We start from the raw sequence: 16,139 nt of genomic DNA on the forward strand, positions 1-16,139 counted from the left end.
TGATTTATCATCAAATACATCATAGACGGTAATTTAATTTGCGATACTTAATCAGTGTTTTCCCCACTTTCAATTACAATGAATCAACACTGTCACTGCAGTCTGTCACTAAACAAACTTTTCCATCAATTACATGCAAAATCTATGAGGCGTCACTGAATAACAAAGTAGAGTGAATATTATCCAAAGTCAGGTCAGTGGGTTTATGCAAGAAAAAAAACAAAAAAACAAAAAAAACCTGTGCTGCAAAATGTTGCAATGTGTTGTTTCTGCTCCTCATCACATATTCAGGTTCTTATTCAGTGTCAGTATTTTGATGGATGGCTCTCGGTGCCTTTTGCTCCTGCATTTTGATAAACTGTCTGAATTATGATTAAAGAGGGAGTTGGTTAAAAGCAGCAAGAGGATTAGTGACAGCTCGCGAGACAGGAGAGACTATATAAGAGAAGGAAGATGGGCTTGAGAGGTCACCATTAAAGAAAGGTGATGGTAGAGTAAATTACCCTCATGCATTATTTGCTTCACTTTTGTGCCAGTCCGACCTGTAGAAGAGAAGAGAAGCGGGAAGGGGAACAGTAAAGATGGGGGACAAATGAGGATGGCAACAAGGGACTGTTAAACTTCTAGACGTCCTTTTGTATTCCTCATCACTTCACAATGTCCCCCTCAGGAAGGCAGGGATAGTCTTCTGGCCATATATCAAAGCTTTACCGTCAGTGACTGGACTTGCTCATTAAACCTAACTTGATAGTTTTGAAGCAAAGGGAGGGATTTGTGCAGCACTGAAGGATTTGGACAGGAAAAAGAGATGATTTTCTCCTGTGTTTTTTTTGGAGGTTATAGCAGTGCTCCACATGGTAGAACATCCTATAATCAAACTGCAGGGCACTGGTCTGTCTGTGTTTAAACAGATCCTTTATGATGCAAACAAATTTGTCAGGTGCATGTGCATAATACCTCGCTTGCACAAATGCGCAAAGAAAAAAAAAACAAAACGCACGTCTGCTGTAAGTGTCAACTTCACAGGTGACCTTTTGTTTCTGTTAGCTGTTTGGACTTGCAGGTTGTTTGATGCTCTAAACCACCCTGAATTAAGCACTACTCCAACATCAAGGTGGCGTGGTTAGCTAGATGAAAGCAAAGGGCTTGCACGGCGGGTAATACATTCAACAGGCGCATATTCACAGCTAGAAGTGAAGCAGCTGGGGAGAAGGAGTAGGCACGATGAAAGTGGATTAGCATGGATTCATCATTCTCTATCACAGAAAAGGCATGAGTGCTTCATGAATCTACTCTGTGTTTCCTCGCAGAAGGGCTCAGCAGTTTATTGGTTGCTATAAACACAAAAGAGCATAAAAGTGTCCAATTACTTGTCTTAGCATTTAATGGTAAACATTTTTATACTGCCTTGTAATTTAAATGCATTAAATGCATTGGTTCAAATGCATTTAATTGATTATTTATTTTGACTCGCTTCATTAAAAAAAAGAAGCTGGTTGGCATGTGTGGAACTGATCTGTGAGTCTTTGGTGAACCCCACCTCCCATTTTTCTGGTTTAAGTAAGTAGATTAAAACCGCTGAGAGCTTTATGTGGCTTTAGGGCACATTTCTCTAAAGAATTAAATATTCATGACTAAATTAACAACAGTGAAAGTTAACTTCAGGGAAACAAAACTTCTTTAAAGGCCCCCTGTGGAGTTTTTTTAATAGTAGTAACTCTATAGACTGGTGCTGTTCTGCTGACTTGGTGACATTTACATGCAAAGAAAGAGGATTGCTCTCATTAAAAAAAGGCAGCATTTTAAAATTTCTAAATAGTGAAGAACTCCCACTGCCACTATTTCCTGATTCATAGGACACACAAAAAGAAATCACAACATTTTGCTGCAAAAGAGCGTCAAATTTGATTAACCCCCCCCCACTGAACTGGCTTTTAGATATGATTTTGAAAATAAAACATTTAATCCAGTGATGACTAACCACTTCACTGAAACCAAAGCGAACTAAACCTGAAAACCCCCCTGCATATTTAAAACAAAACATAACACATTTAGACATTTTTACATTTGAAGTCTTCCAGATGTTTAATAAAAAATATCTAAAAGTCTTTTTTCATAACTACAGGCATAACTGGCAATAACTTTGGAGAAGTCTTACTGTCCCACCTACAACTGTTTGTTACCGTGTCTTCTGAAGTCTCTCTCAACTGTGTCTGCACGCTCACGAGGTGTAAAGTATTGAAGCCACAATAGCATTACAACACTATACATCTATGGAGTCTATGTGAGCATCATGTTCTGTATGCCCGTGCAGAGATTAGCTGCCCACACACCCAGTGTTGTTGTGTGTTGCTAGGTTGTGTCATAGATGGTTCTAAATTATATAGTGTTGATTGCGCTTCATAGTCATAGTTCAAGCACAAAGAACATGGATTTATTTATATTTGTCAGGGTGCTGGAAACTTGACCCGGCATTTAGAGTTTAGTTTGCATTTATGATTCCTTTTGCTGCATTTTGAAGATGCTTAAAGTTCAAGTTTTTATAGTTAGTATTGACTTTATTCCTGTTTATGTCTCTGAGTTTATTTGTAATTTCTGGTTTATGTTCTCTTGTTTATTGGGTTCCCTTTGTGCCTTTGCCTTCATCTATCTGTCCCTCGCTCCCTCTCCGTTTGTGTGTCTCTCGCACCCTCGCTCTCTGGGTCCTAGTCACGTCCTTTTGTTTCATCTCCCTTTTCTGTTCCCCTCCTTGTCTTTCATTCCATGTCTCCCCTGTCTGTCATGTGCATCCATGTCGGTTTCTCCCCCAGACCCCAGTGTGAAGCCCGTTTGTCTCTGTCTACATCTCATTGTGTTTCCTGTTTTATTTTGACAATCTCTTGTCCTGTGTTCAGTTTCGCTTCCCCTGTCTCGTTATATCTATTCGTCCCAGCTGTGTCTCTATTTTGACCCTTGTGTATGTATATATTGTGTCAGTTATCCATTATCCCTTGTCAGGTCGTCTGTTAATCCTCCTTTGTGTCTTCAAGTTGTCCAAGTGCAAGTGTTCCAGGTTAGTGTTCAAGAGTTAGTTTTCCCAGTTTATGATTTATGATTAGTTTCTGGTCTAGTTGGTTTTCTCATTCGTTTACATTTTTGTAAAATTATTTGTCTTTGTCAGCTAATGGCAAATATTTGGATGATAATACTGATCATGATAACATTTAGAATTCTTCAACCAGGTGGGAGTAGAGAAAAGGATATAAAAGAATAAAAGCCAGCACACAATCATGAAAAGGTTTGTTTTAATTGGGTCCAGTTTGTCTTGTCTTGGCAAACCGTCAGGCGTCTCAGGAGGGGAAAGCGGTGCTCTACCTGCACTGTGTATAGTGCTGGCAGAGTGCTGCTGACTTCGACTGAGAAAATTGTCGGGCGGTGGAAGGAATACTTCGAGGACCTCCTTAATCCCACTGACACGTCTTCTGAGGACGAAGCAGAGTCTGGGGATGCAGAGTCTGGCCGCAGTGATGCGGCCGCAGCACCAATCAGTGATGAGCTTCCTCCGAAGGGTGGCTGGCCTCTCCCTTAGAGATAGGGTGAGAAGTTCAGCCATCCGGGAGGGGCTGAACTTCCACATCGAAAGGAGCCAGCTGAGGTGGTTCGGGCATCTGACAAGGATGACTCCTGGGTGCCTCCTGGGTGAGGTGTTCCGGGCATGTCCCACTGGGAGGAGGCCCCGGGGCAGACCCAGGACACGCTGGAGAGATTATATCTCTTGGCTGGCCTGGGAACGCCTTGGTGTTTCCCCGGATAAGCTAGAGGAGGTGGCTGGGGAGAGGGAGGTCTGGGCTTCTCTGCTTAGGCTGCTGCCCCCGCGACCCGATCCCGGATAAAGCAGAAGAAGATGGATGGATGGATGGATGGATGGACAGTTTGTCTTGTTAAACGCTCTTTTTCTTTTTGTTCCTTGTCTCTGCTTGCCTTTCTATAAAAGTTCCCACTAGTACAGACTACACCTTATCGTGACTGTGTGGGTGTGTTTTGATCAGATTTGTTTGACCTGAAAGTGTATTTGTCAAAACACTGAGATTCAAATGCTGCACAATCCAGATTACCAGATGAGCACAGCTGGATCGGCACAAACATGCATAAATCTCTCGCGTGAAACAGCTATAGCTGATAAGTTTTGCGTTCAGGTGTCTCATAAGATGACTGATACAAAAAAAATGTTTTTTAGGGCCTTTCAGGTTGGAAAAATGACCTTATTTCCTCCAGTCTGTACCATATATTCTGTACCACCTTATTCAATACATTTCCCGGAACAATTCAGCTGATTTGCTCCAGTCACTTTGTTCTCTGAATACAAACCTTTTTAAAGCTTCATCATCCCACTATATAATTTTACCACAATCAAGACATGATTTGCCACCTCCTGCAGTCAAAAAGACTCACAGGTGTGTGACACTCCTGTGACTGTAAACTGCTACTGATGTCCCTAATCGTGCTCATCTGTGTGACGAACCTCGTCAGATGAGTCACAAGACGGAGTGCTGTTGTTTGTCTTTGTGTTTCATTTAACTCTGTGCGAAGGCAGGTCCAAACACATACTTACAGCAGTTATTGCTCAGTAAGGAGGATGAGTAGAGTATTTTAGAGAGCGCCTGGAGCAGTGACAGACGCCTACATCACAGACAGATATAATAACAATATAATGCAATCCAATTTGATGTCTCTCTGAAGAAAATATCAGAAACACCCACGTTTGTGCTGTAACACCTGTGTGTTAGGAGGAAATGCAACGCAGCCCTGTACAACGTTATTAAAACCTTAAAACTGAATTTGTTTAGTACTGGTTTTTGCAAGGATGACTGTGCTGAACTGTTACTGCTGTTATGCAGACTCCTCCGCTGACCTCTCTCAATACACCTTATATTACCATAAAGGTTTGATTTAAACCTTTAAAAAGCTTTTCATGATGCGTACTGCCTAAGTGGTCATGCTTAGAGCGTTAATAGGCACTGAAAAGCTTATCTGAAGAAGCACAAACTGAAGAGGGCTTCATCAGGGTGATATGGAAAAGTACAATGCGGCACGAAATCAAAAATATTTTGCCCAGCAAATAAATGATATTCGCAAATTTTATTTGTATTATTAAATTAGGTTAGAGAGCTCCGTTATTAGTGATTGCCTTCTGCTCTGAATTCACGTTGTAAAAGTTCCCTTTAAATGTTGTAGTGTGTAGATTTTTCACTCTAATGTGAAATGATTTCTCTAACTCTGGAGGGTTTAAGGCCATTTAGAAAATTTAAGCAGGTAAAATGCTGACTACACTCACCGGCCAACTGCTTGTTAATGTAGATATTTAATGAGCGAATCAGAAGGCAGCAACTCACTGCATTTAGGCATGTAGACGCGGTCAAGATGACCAGCAAAAGGTCAAACTGAGCATTAGAATGGGGAAGAAAAGTGATTCAACTGACTTTGAATGTGCTGCCAGAAATTAATGCCAGAGGAGCTGGTCGAAGTATTTTTTGAAACTGCTGATCTACTGAGATTTTCTCACACAGCCACCTCTACGGTTTACAGAGAACGGTCCAGAAAAGAGAAGATATCCAGTGAGCAGCATTCTCTGGATGAAAATGCCTTGGTGATGCCAGAGGTCGGACTTTTTTGATAGGAAGGCAACAGTAACTCAAATAGCCACTTGTTACATCAAAGGTATGCAGAAGAACATCTCTGAATACACAGGACACCAGATCTTGAAGCAAATGAGCTTCAGCAGCAGAAGACCACATCGGGTGCTGCTCCTGTCACCTAAGAACAAGAAACCGAGACTAGAATTCACACAAGAGCAACAAAACTGGAAAATAGAAGATTGGGAAAACATTGTTTGGTTTGATAAATCTTGACTTTTGCTGCAACATTTGGATGGTAGCATCAGAATTTGGAGTCAGAGTGGTATGTAGCAGCTTTTCTGCGTCTTGCTTAGTACAAATTGAGCATTGCTGAAACACCACAGCCTACCTGAGTATTGTTGCTGACCATGTCACAGAGCTGATAACACCCCAAACTGCTTTCTTAAACATGACAGTGAGTTCACTGTACTTGAATGGCCTCCACAGTAACCACATCTGAATCTAGGAGAACCCCTTTGGGCTGTTTTGGAACAGGAGATTCACATCATGGATGTGCAGCTGACAAATCTGCAGCAACTGTGATGCTGTCATGTCATTGTGGAGCAAAATCTTAGAGGAATGTTTCCAGGACCTCCTTTAATCTGTGCAATGAAGAATTAAGGCAACCCTGAAAGCAAAAGGAGGGGTAACCCAGTGTACCTACTGTAGCACAGTGTAGCTGTTAACCAGATAGTTGTAATAAAGTATGGCACAGTGTGTAATGGACACAGTATACCAAATTAAAATAAATAAAAAAGGTAATTAATTACAAGTGAGATTTTATTCTAATAAAAAAACAAAACAAATCTATGACTATAAACACTTTTACTGCCATGACATTCATGGTCTATTTCCTTATACTGTTTAGAGGCATTTGCAATAGATTTTCCACATATGTAAAAAATACAGTAAAAGTAGAATTTCTGCCGACCTTCCAATTGGTAGATGACCCTACCAGTCACAGCCGCCCCAAAATTAAGCGAAAATATTCTATACAAAAGAAGTTTTCCCGAAAAGCAAGTTTCAAGTGAAATAATCATGAACACAGTTGAGGATTTGCCCACCATTACTCTGCTTTGAAGTACACTTGAGTACACTAAGATTTTAATATGAGATATATTTTCACTGGGTTAAAAGTCAAGCCTCTGAAGCATCAGTGCAGCATTTACTAAAACATAACCTATGATCAACAGCATATATGGTTTTCCATCAAACATTTGAACAGGTGCTTTAAATTATGTTTTTACAGCTGCCGGATTGGGTCTGCACTCCATCTTCATCCTCCTTGATCTCAGAGCTTCGTGTGGCACCATCAATCACATCAAATTACATTTAAAGTCTCACAGATTTTCAGGGAATTAGAAGCCTCACTCCTAAGTGGTTTGCATCCTGTCTCACACCTATGCCGTGAGCTTTACGTCAATGTGGGCGGCTCAAGAAAAACACTTGGATTTCTTGAAATCTCAAACCTCTGTAAATCAAAGTTCCCCCTAACTACAGCCCAGAAACTTCATCTCTCTGAGTCCCTCATTGGAGAAGAAAAAGCTTACACAGTGGAACATAAATACTGTTTTCAGGTGTAAAATCAAAACAGATCGACGAATTTTCATCATATATTTACAAGATATTTCTTTTAATGACTGAAATGTTTCTTTGAAGCCTGAACTTTTCATTGCTGATTTCATCATTAACACTGCTCTGCTCTGTTCACATGTCCCAGAGAGCCAGCACGCACAAAACCTGTTGACTGACTGAAACAGCTAAGTGGAATTCAGCCATCAAACTGTAAATGATAAAATTTGAAGTTTGACAACCCCTGATTAAAAGGATTTGCTGCTTGAAATGAGAAGAAATTGCATGAAAGTTTTCACAGTATTATGTGAACTTGAATGACAGACAGACAAGGAAATTGGATAAAATAATGTGCCAGGGTTTGATTTAATTTTTCTCAATTTGTCTTCACTCAGGCTGAAAGTTTGAATGAAATCCCTTCAATGTATGTGAGAAGCATTCTCTGAAACAACCATAGAAACTGTTGTAATGTTAAAATCATCCTTTCGTGTGTTTTTTGGATGATGCCTAATCTCTGTCTTGGATATATAGATGAACATATACACTTGATTAGATACAGCTTGCTAATTCTGGGTTGCACCAGTACTGCATTACTTTTAACAAAAGTAATGAGATTTCTTCTTTGACTGAGAATGTGTGCACAAATCCAAGCTTCAAATAAATAGGAACAAGATGTCGTTCATTTCTAATGATTGTTGCTTACAGCGTTCACAAAATGCGATTTGACGTACTGGTCATGATTATAATTCATTATCAAGGAAAATGAGAAAGAACAAAGATAGCAACTTCATAATTATTTATCATTCGATGGATATTAGCCTCATATTAATGTATTCTTTTTTAAAAGTTATTGTTATTGTTAATGCCAAGAATACAGCTGAATGCCCACGTGAGCACACGCAGCCACAATCGGCAGCATCCGACAGGCTCATCCATCTTTATTACTGCACCAACAGCCTGCTCACACTTGCCATGTGAATACACAGACTCTGTGTTGTTTCCTCGTCCTTCCATGTTTCCCTCCTTATTTCTTCATTTTTGAAGCATAAGCTTCACATGGGTATGGGTGGACAGCACATTTATCAGAAAGACAGGCTTTATCTTAGTGTACAGATGAAAAGCGCAGTCCCCTCAGATCGTAAAATTCAATCCCGTGTGGATTTATTGAGAGACCACTCGCAGGTTGTTTTCATGAAACAAACGCGCTGTTTCTTTTGTGCAGCTGCTGTTAATGTGACTGTTATGCAGGGAATGTGAAATGTGAGCATTATTTTTCTAATGAGAGAAGTGCTAATTGGCTTTTCGTGAGCTCTGTGAATTGATGATTGGTAGACTGTGAATATGAGCAAGTCAGAGATTGGTTTACTGCCTGTAGATGTAACCAGGGGGAGTTTGAAAGATGACACAATTGTGTTGCTTTGTCTTCAGTCAGAGGTGATTATGGTCTGATAAAATAACATCTTCTCCTGCTCCGTTTCTCACTTATACTGACGCTGACAGGAACAAAGTGTTGGATGACTCAGGGCGGCTGTCAGAAGACTTTAATTGGGCACGCACACACTCACTCACACACACAGCATCATCGTTTAATCACTCCAGAGGGCATGACACTGACTCACAATCACTTCCTAGAGGTTTACCTTAGCCCCCTTAGAATTTACTGATTTACATTATGAGGACTGGCTTTCCATTCTATCAATAACATATATCTACACACACACACACACACACACACACACACACACACACACACACACACACACACACACACACACACACGTGCGCGAATCCCTCCTCTCGCTGTATGAGCTTGTGAGCAACCCCCTGGACTGCTTCCGATGAGCTTCTGCTTTGTTAGTGCAGTGTAAGTAGCAACATGATAACATCTACCCAGCTCTGCAGTATTTTCTAAATGCTTTAAACCACACTGATTGTAGTTCCCATAATTTTAATGGTACACAGCTGGATTTGAAACTCTAGATTTATGCACCGTTGCACAAACCAGGGAGAAATGCTGTCCTGAATCAGTGTTACACGCTGGCTCTACCACCACAGTAAGTGATAAATGGGCTAAAATAATCAGTGCAAAGTGTTTCATATGGAAATGGGAAAAATGTGAACCGCTGTTTTAAAAGTCAGTAACTACTGTTCATCTGTTGCAGCAGAAATCGAGACTCATCAGCCCAGACAACTTTTTTGTAGCCTCAGTTTCTTCTCAGCTGATGGGAGCAGCACCATGGACCTCATCTGCTTCAAGGTTTGACATGTTGTGTGACCACCTCTGCCATCAACAAGGCATTTTCACCCATAGAACTGCCTCCGACCATTCTTTGTAAACCTTAGAGATGGTTCTGTGGGAAAATCCCATTAGAGCAGCAATTTCTGGTACTCAGAGCAGCCCACCTGGTACCAACCAATTGAACAGCTGTACCTAATAAAGTAATAAGTAAGTAATAAACCAATGGGTGTACATTCTAGCAATCATCTCAAAAGAATAGCTCTACTTAAAAGGTACTTATTATGCTTTCCTTATTTCCTCATATATTCTCTTACACTGGCCTCAGCAACCCAGTAGGCAAAAAAATGGCCAAAATCTGATATATTAACTTCAGAATTTTTACTGCTAGTTGCTGTACAGTAAGTCAGACTTTAGAGTGCTCTAAAGGCTTGAGGCAGTTTTTATAGTCTGGATCTTTATGATGCCTATTAGTTTAAAACATTTCCCCAGTTTTGCATGTTCAGCTAGAATGACTAAAAAGTCTCTGGGTTAGTGTAAGTTACACTGCAAGTAAAAGCAAATTAGAAATTTTGTTCCAATAAATCACTAAAAAGACTAAAAACACATATCCAGAAGTATTTTATTGACACAGTTTCTTAACTGTATTTATTTTGAGTATCTTAATTTAGAGTTTTAATTTGAATAGTAATGACAGTAATGGATCTGTTTTGTGTTTCAGCTTAAAACTAGTAAAAAATATGATTATGTGATTACCTAAAAAAATAATAATGTGCATTTATCAATAAAAAAACACATGATCTTTCAAGACGTATACATTTCCTGCATTAGTGCAGTTAAGCCTTTTGTGTTTCTGTTATGGATGTACATCTGTGTAGTAACGTCCTTGGTCTTGATTAATGTATGATTTTATCAGTAGACAAAAAAAAAGACACACTTCACCTTCAGCTCTGTGTCTCAACACTTAGACATACTGCTCTTTATTTATTTAATCAAAAATATGTGCCAATACTTTTCTGCATACTTTCTCACAGCACAGTAATACATAGTCCTTATACAGTCAATACATTCATTAAGAGGAGGAAAAAAGTGGATTATGCAAGCCTATAATCACTCCAATACAATCAAAAAACACAGATTTGAAATACTGCCATGGAGGAGGGTAAAAGACTGCTCGAAAAAGTCATTGTGTAGAAAATCGCTATCAGAAAAATACCAACAAAAAATGCCATAAGCGTCATGAGTACATTAATACATCATTAGAATAGTGTGCTGCATTTAATGACTGAGTATAAATACATATTCGATCTTATACATTACAGGTCCTATGGCACAAACACTTTTTAAAGCTCCTTTCTGTCTAATATAAACTTTATTTACACACACATTTGTGCACACACAATTGTGCAAACACACACACGCGCACACACACGCTGCAGAGCTGAGCAGGTAGAGAGAGACAGAGAGGAAATGGAGCAGAGAAAGATGCGTGAAAGAGAAAATACAATTTTCCCCTCTGATTGATTTATGTTTAGTTATCTTTTTAATATCTGGCTGCAGAAAATATAGATCCCGGGCACTTTCTTTTTTCTCCCCCTCATAATAGGGAATATTTCTTGGCACTGACCACCCTCACACACCAACACCTTCTCCCAGCAGCCTCACGTGGGGGAATATGGGACACCTGCATGTGACGCCCTCCCCCCCCAACAAACACACGCACACATCCATCCCTCCGTTTTGATTTCGCAGCATGTCTGCCTCTCTCCCTGGAGGCCGTGACAATGAGCCACTGGTTCTCGCATAAAATGTCACATTAACATTGGCGAAACACTGAATGGGGTTAACACGCCAAATGAATGTCATGGCAACACTGATCTGGGTTGAGCTCCGTACACTGATGCTGAGGCAAATTTTTTGAAATTGCACTTTCCTAGTGATCGCATGTTGGCCATTAGGCAACGCTGATTAGAACCGAGGCACATATTTCACGGCGTTTACATTCGATCAAGTCTGACATCCTGCTGCTGAGCGTGACTTTCAGTATCCACTGGTTTCGGCTCAAGGCCCCTAAATTTCCTAGTGAAAAAGATGGAGCGATACGCTGTGCACGAGGCATAAAAGACTCCAAGGTAATCAGTTAACAATTAATGAGGACACCTGAGAAATTAACTTTGAGCAAGTCCTTTTGCAAGCAAAGAGGGATGAGTAGGAGGAGTAAAGGAGGTGAGGAGCAGATGGCTACTCGCTCATTTGTTTGTTTTTCTGTTTGTTTGCATTCAGGAAAAAAAATCAATTTGTGTGGGAAAAAAAGAAATTGGAAACGAGAATGGACGGGCAATGTACTGAGAAGGCGGGAGGGTTGGAAGTTGGGAAATTGGGTTTACTCTGCTAAAAGAAATCTTTGATGGCAAAAGAAATTGGAAAGACTTGTATTGTATAAGCCCATAGCTGGAATTTGTACAACTGCAGCACTTGAAAATGTTTTTCAAGCAGTCCTAAGTCTTTTTAGCACAAAAGAAATGGAGGTTTTGTGCTAAAAAGACTTAGGACTTTTATCTCTCTGTGAGGAGTTCAGCCAGTTCACTGGTGGAATGAGCATTTCTTAATAAATGAGTTGGACTAAACTCATTATCTCTCATTTCCTCATCACCTATAGACACTCCAGGGCCCTATGATAGTTCAGAAATTTGATTTGGTTTATCTGTGACATCATCAATTCTTGTGAAAACATGCCCTCCCTTTCATGTAAAATGTAACCAAATGCACATCAAAGCCCAGTTTGGTGCCACCTGGGGTAAGTGGGCCCAGCAGATGTGCAAGTTAATATTCGTCAGCTATAAATGGGTGGATATGCTCAGTTTAACATAATATATACTGTTATATTGTGTTGGAAATGTGTAAGCTTATTTGACTATCAAAAAACAAACGTTACATTACTACAAAGTCTATTTGCCAGAATAATGGTAAATTTTATTTGATGCGAAAATATCTTCTTACGCCACTTTTATTGTCTCACCAAAGAAAGTTCAAGACTGATTTAATCATAAATGCACTAGAAATGCATATTTTTTAAAATAATTTTCAGAATGGGCATAGGAAAATTATATAAAAAACATTTATATTTTTTTAATGTTTACAAGTGCACTCCAACACCAGCTATAACACAACATTTAAAAACTATTTAATTCTCAACTCATTGCATAGTAATACTTGGCCATCATCCCTTCTTGTACATTTGCTTTTTTTAGTATCATTTCCAACATGCATGGAACAGCTAAGGAATACCGTGTTGTATTAGTGAAGATGGTAAATAGACTGGTTCGCATGTGGTGCCCTTATACTTCACAAGTAGAGTAGCTCTTCTTTTTTTCTATGTCTAAGTGCTTTTGTCTAACATTCACACTAAGATGAACACGTCAGGGACGACTTGGAGTTCAAGGATACATTGGCATGCAGACTGGAGCATGGCTTGCCCCACTAAATTTCTTGATTAGTAAATGACCTGCTCTGAATCTTGAGCTACCCAGATGAAAGAGTCTGTGTTAAGATTTACAATGGGTGGTAGGTGGCATAATTTAGTTAGGTGGTCCATAAGGCCTCAATGACACCTAGAGATCCTCTGGCAACCTCTGGCTGCTAGGAAAAAACATGCGTTCCCTGAATGGTTGGTAAGCGGTTGCTGGCCTTTGCAAGGTGAAATCGGTTATCAAAAGGATGATGCAACAAACACCTCTTTGTGATTCCTTTGGTCAATAGCAGGTTGCTGCAGCTGTCTGAAGTTTGCATGGAAGATGCAAAAACTTGCTAACTACTAGCCATACTTTAGTGAAACTTGGAAAAAATGCAAGTCAAACTGGATTTCACCACTGCTGGGATAGCAGCAGTTAGCCAGCGTTTGCAGACAAGTTGGTGTCATCCATAGCTAGCTAACTACAGGCAACTGTAGGGTGACCAACCGTCCTCTTTTCCCCAGACATGTCCACTTTTCACGTTCTGTCCGGGGCGTCCGGGGGGATTTTCGAGATGGATGAAAATGCCTGGGTTTTCTTAATGGCCTACAGAGGACCCATATGTGTGACGTCATCCCCGAGCTGCTGCTTTGTGAGTGGTTGTTCTGGGCTTACAGATGGGACAGATAGATGATGTTTAAAAGCTGTCAAAGCGCAAATGCATCTTTTCAGATGAATTGCAAAAGAAATTTCCCTCGTCCCGGTACTGGTAATTTTTCTCATACAGATGAGGCATCATTACTGTAGCATTATTTAATTCCAGAGGCTTTTAAGTTATTTTTTTGCACTTGTTGGCTTCTAAAAGCCTATATGACATTATTTATTTCACCATTTGTTAACACAGAGAAGGCATCGTTTAAATATGTTAAATATGTTTCTTTAAGCAAACAGTATTATTAAAGTTCTTCAGGACTGGGCCAAGTGTCCTCTTTTTTGGAAATCAAAATATGGTCACCCTAGGCAATTGAAACAATCTGTTAGCGACCAAAGGAATCTGATATACCTCTCTGTGACCAGTTTCACCTAGCGACTGCCAGCAACCACTGGTTAACTATGGAATACACATTTTTCCCCAATAACTCACTGATTCATCCCTAGGGCTGTGTGACAGGGGTTTAGCTATCGATTTCACAGACTTTTTTTTTCTGGCGACTAGTAGTTGCTGGGGGGAGGGGGTCACGGATTAGTCTCAAACTCTTCTTCTGCATCATGCAAAATACCAGCAGAGCAAATTTGCCTGCTGTCTCTCTGTGTCAGTTTCAGTCATTTAGGAGCCTATTGACGATCATAAGACACCTCAGCACGTATGCAAATCATGACACCTAGGAGTCTGGGCAAAACATTTGTATGTAATGAGTTGGGAATGAAAACAGGCTGTTTACACATTTGTCTTATTTATGTCAATTATCAGGGTACAAAGAAGAAGGGAAAGTGATCTGCAATACATATATGTATATATGTATATATATACATATATATATGTATACATATATATATATATATATATATATATATATATATATATATATATATATATATATATATATATATACATACATATATATATTAGGGGTGCAACGATACTCGTATCGATATTGAACCGTTCGATACAGTGCTTTCGGTTCGGTACGCATGTGTATCGAACAATACAAAATTTTTAATTTATTTTATCAACTTTTCTTCTGACGATGCTGTGGATCTGCGTTCGACTACTCCGCCTAGGCTGCACTGTCGAGCGCAGATCCACTGAGCGCAGCGCAAGCTAGCAAGACAGAAGCTTAGCTCATTGCAGCATGGCAAATTGAACCTCCCCCACCCTCATTCAGATCTGGCCTTTGGAACTATTTTGGTCTTCATGTGAAGTATGACCCTGAAGGTAAGCGCATCATGGACAAAAGTAAAACAGTATGTCGGATGTGCCACGCAATGCTCAATTACATGGGTGGGAACTACTGCGTTAGCGCAGTTTGCTCGTTAACGTGTTGACGCCGTCCAGCCCCACGCACGGGGCGATCCGCGGTAGCTCGTTAACGGAGATTTGCCTTGTTGTGGCGTTAATGTCATTTCAGATTAACGCTGACAGCACTAGTGGGAACACAACGAATATGACTGCACATTTACTCCGACATCATCCTAGTGCAAAGACAAGTGGAAGCAGACAAAAACAACAAGCACGCATGCTACAGACTTTACCCGTGTCATGTAGACAGCCGTTAGCACATGATTCTCCTTATGGGGACCTGATATGTTTAATATGCTGCTGAGAATATACCCCAGAAGAAGCGTATAGTATAGCTTTTATTTTGGAAAGAGCCATTTCTCTGTAATAAACTCTCTTTTCCAAAGATGAGGGATTTTTCCATGAGATATTTATTTTTTTATTACTTTGTCGTTTCAGCAACATTAAATTTAAAAACTGTACTTTTGAGTTAAAATATATATTTATAATTTTAATAAATGACAAATTAAAAAAGCATGAACATTTTTTTGTATCGAAAAAATATCGAACCGTGACACCAAAGTATCGAACCGAACCGAACCGTGAATTTTGTGTATCGTTGCACCCCTAATATATATATATATACACACACACACACACATATATATGTATATATATCTATATATCTATCTATATATATATAGATAGATATATATATATATAGATAGATAGATAGATACTTAATCACTGTGTTTTAGGATTGTTAGCAGTCAGTTTTTGCTCTAATGGCTTCTAAAGTGCAAGCAAAGAAACGACATGCAGGCAGTCACGCCCTGAAGTGTCTCAGACAGTGTCAAACAAGAGTTTGGAGGGCACGACTTTATCAGCTATGACAGACACACCTCACATTCATCAGATTTAAGGCCTTACAGAAAGAAAGACGTGAGGTGTGTCATCCCTTCCAGGCAGGTATTAACAGAAATCTGCCCTTTGGCACAGCTCCATTCTCACTAGATAGATGAACACTTCTAATGCCCCAAGGTGTCTGCAGAATGGATGTGCATTGATCTCAATGCGCTCCGTCTGTGGGCAATACAGTACAGGGTTTGTGTGTGTGTGTGTATATGTGTGTGTTCTCATTTATGGTTTGTTACCAGGCAATACTGAGACAGAGTTGATGTACGTGACTATATTTCTGTATAAATTGTTACAGAAGTGCCATTGCC

Source organism: Pelmatolapia mariae, linkage group LG4 (genome assembly GCF_036321145.2).
Source record: "Pelmatolapia mariae isolate MD_Pm_ZW linkage group LG4, Pm_UMD_F_2, whole genome shotgun sequence".
NCBI classification, from domain to species: Eukaryota; Metazoa; Chordata; class Actinopteri; order Cichliformes; family Cichlidae; genus Pelmatolapia; species Pelmatolapia mariae.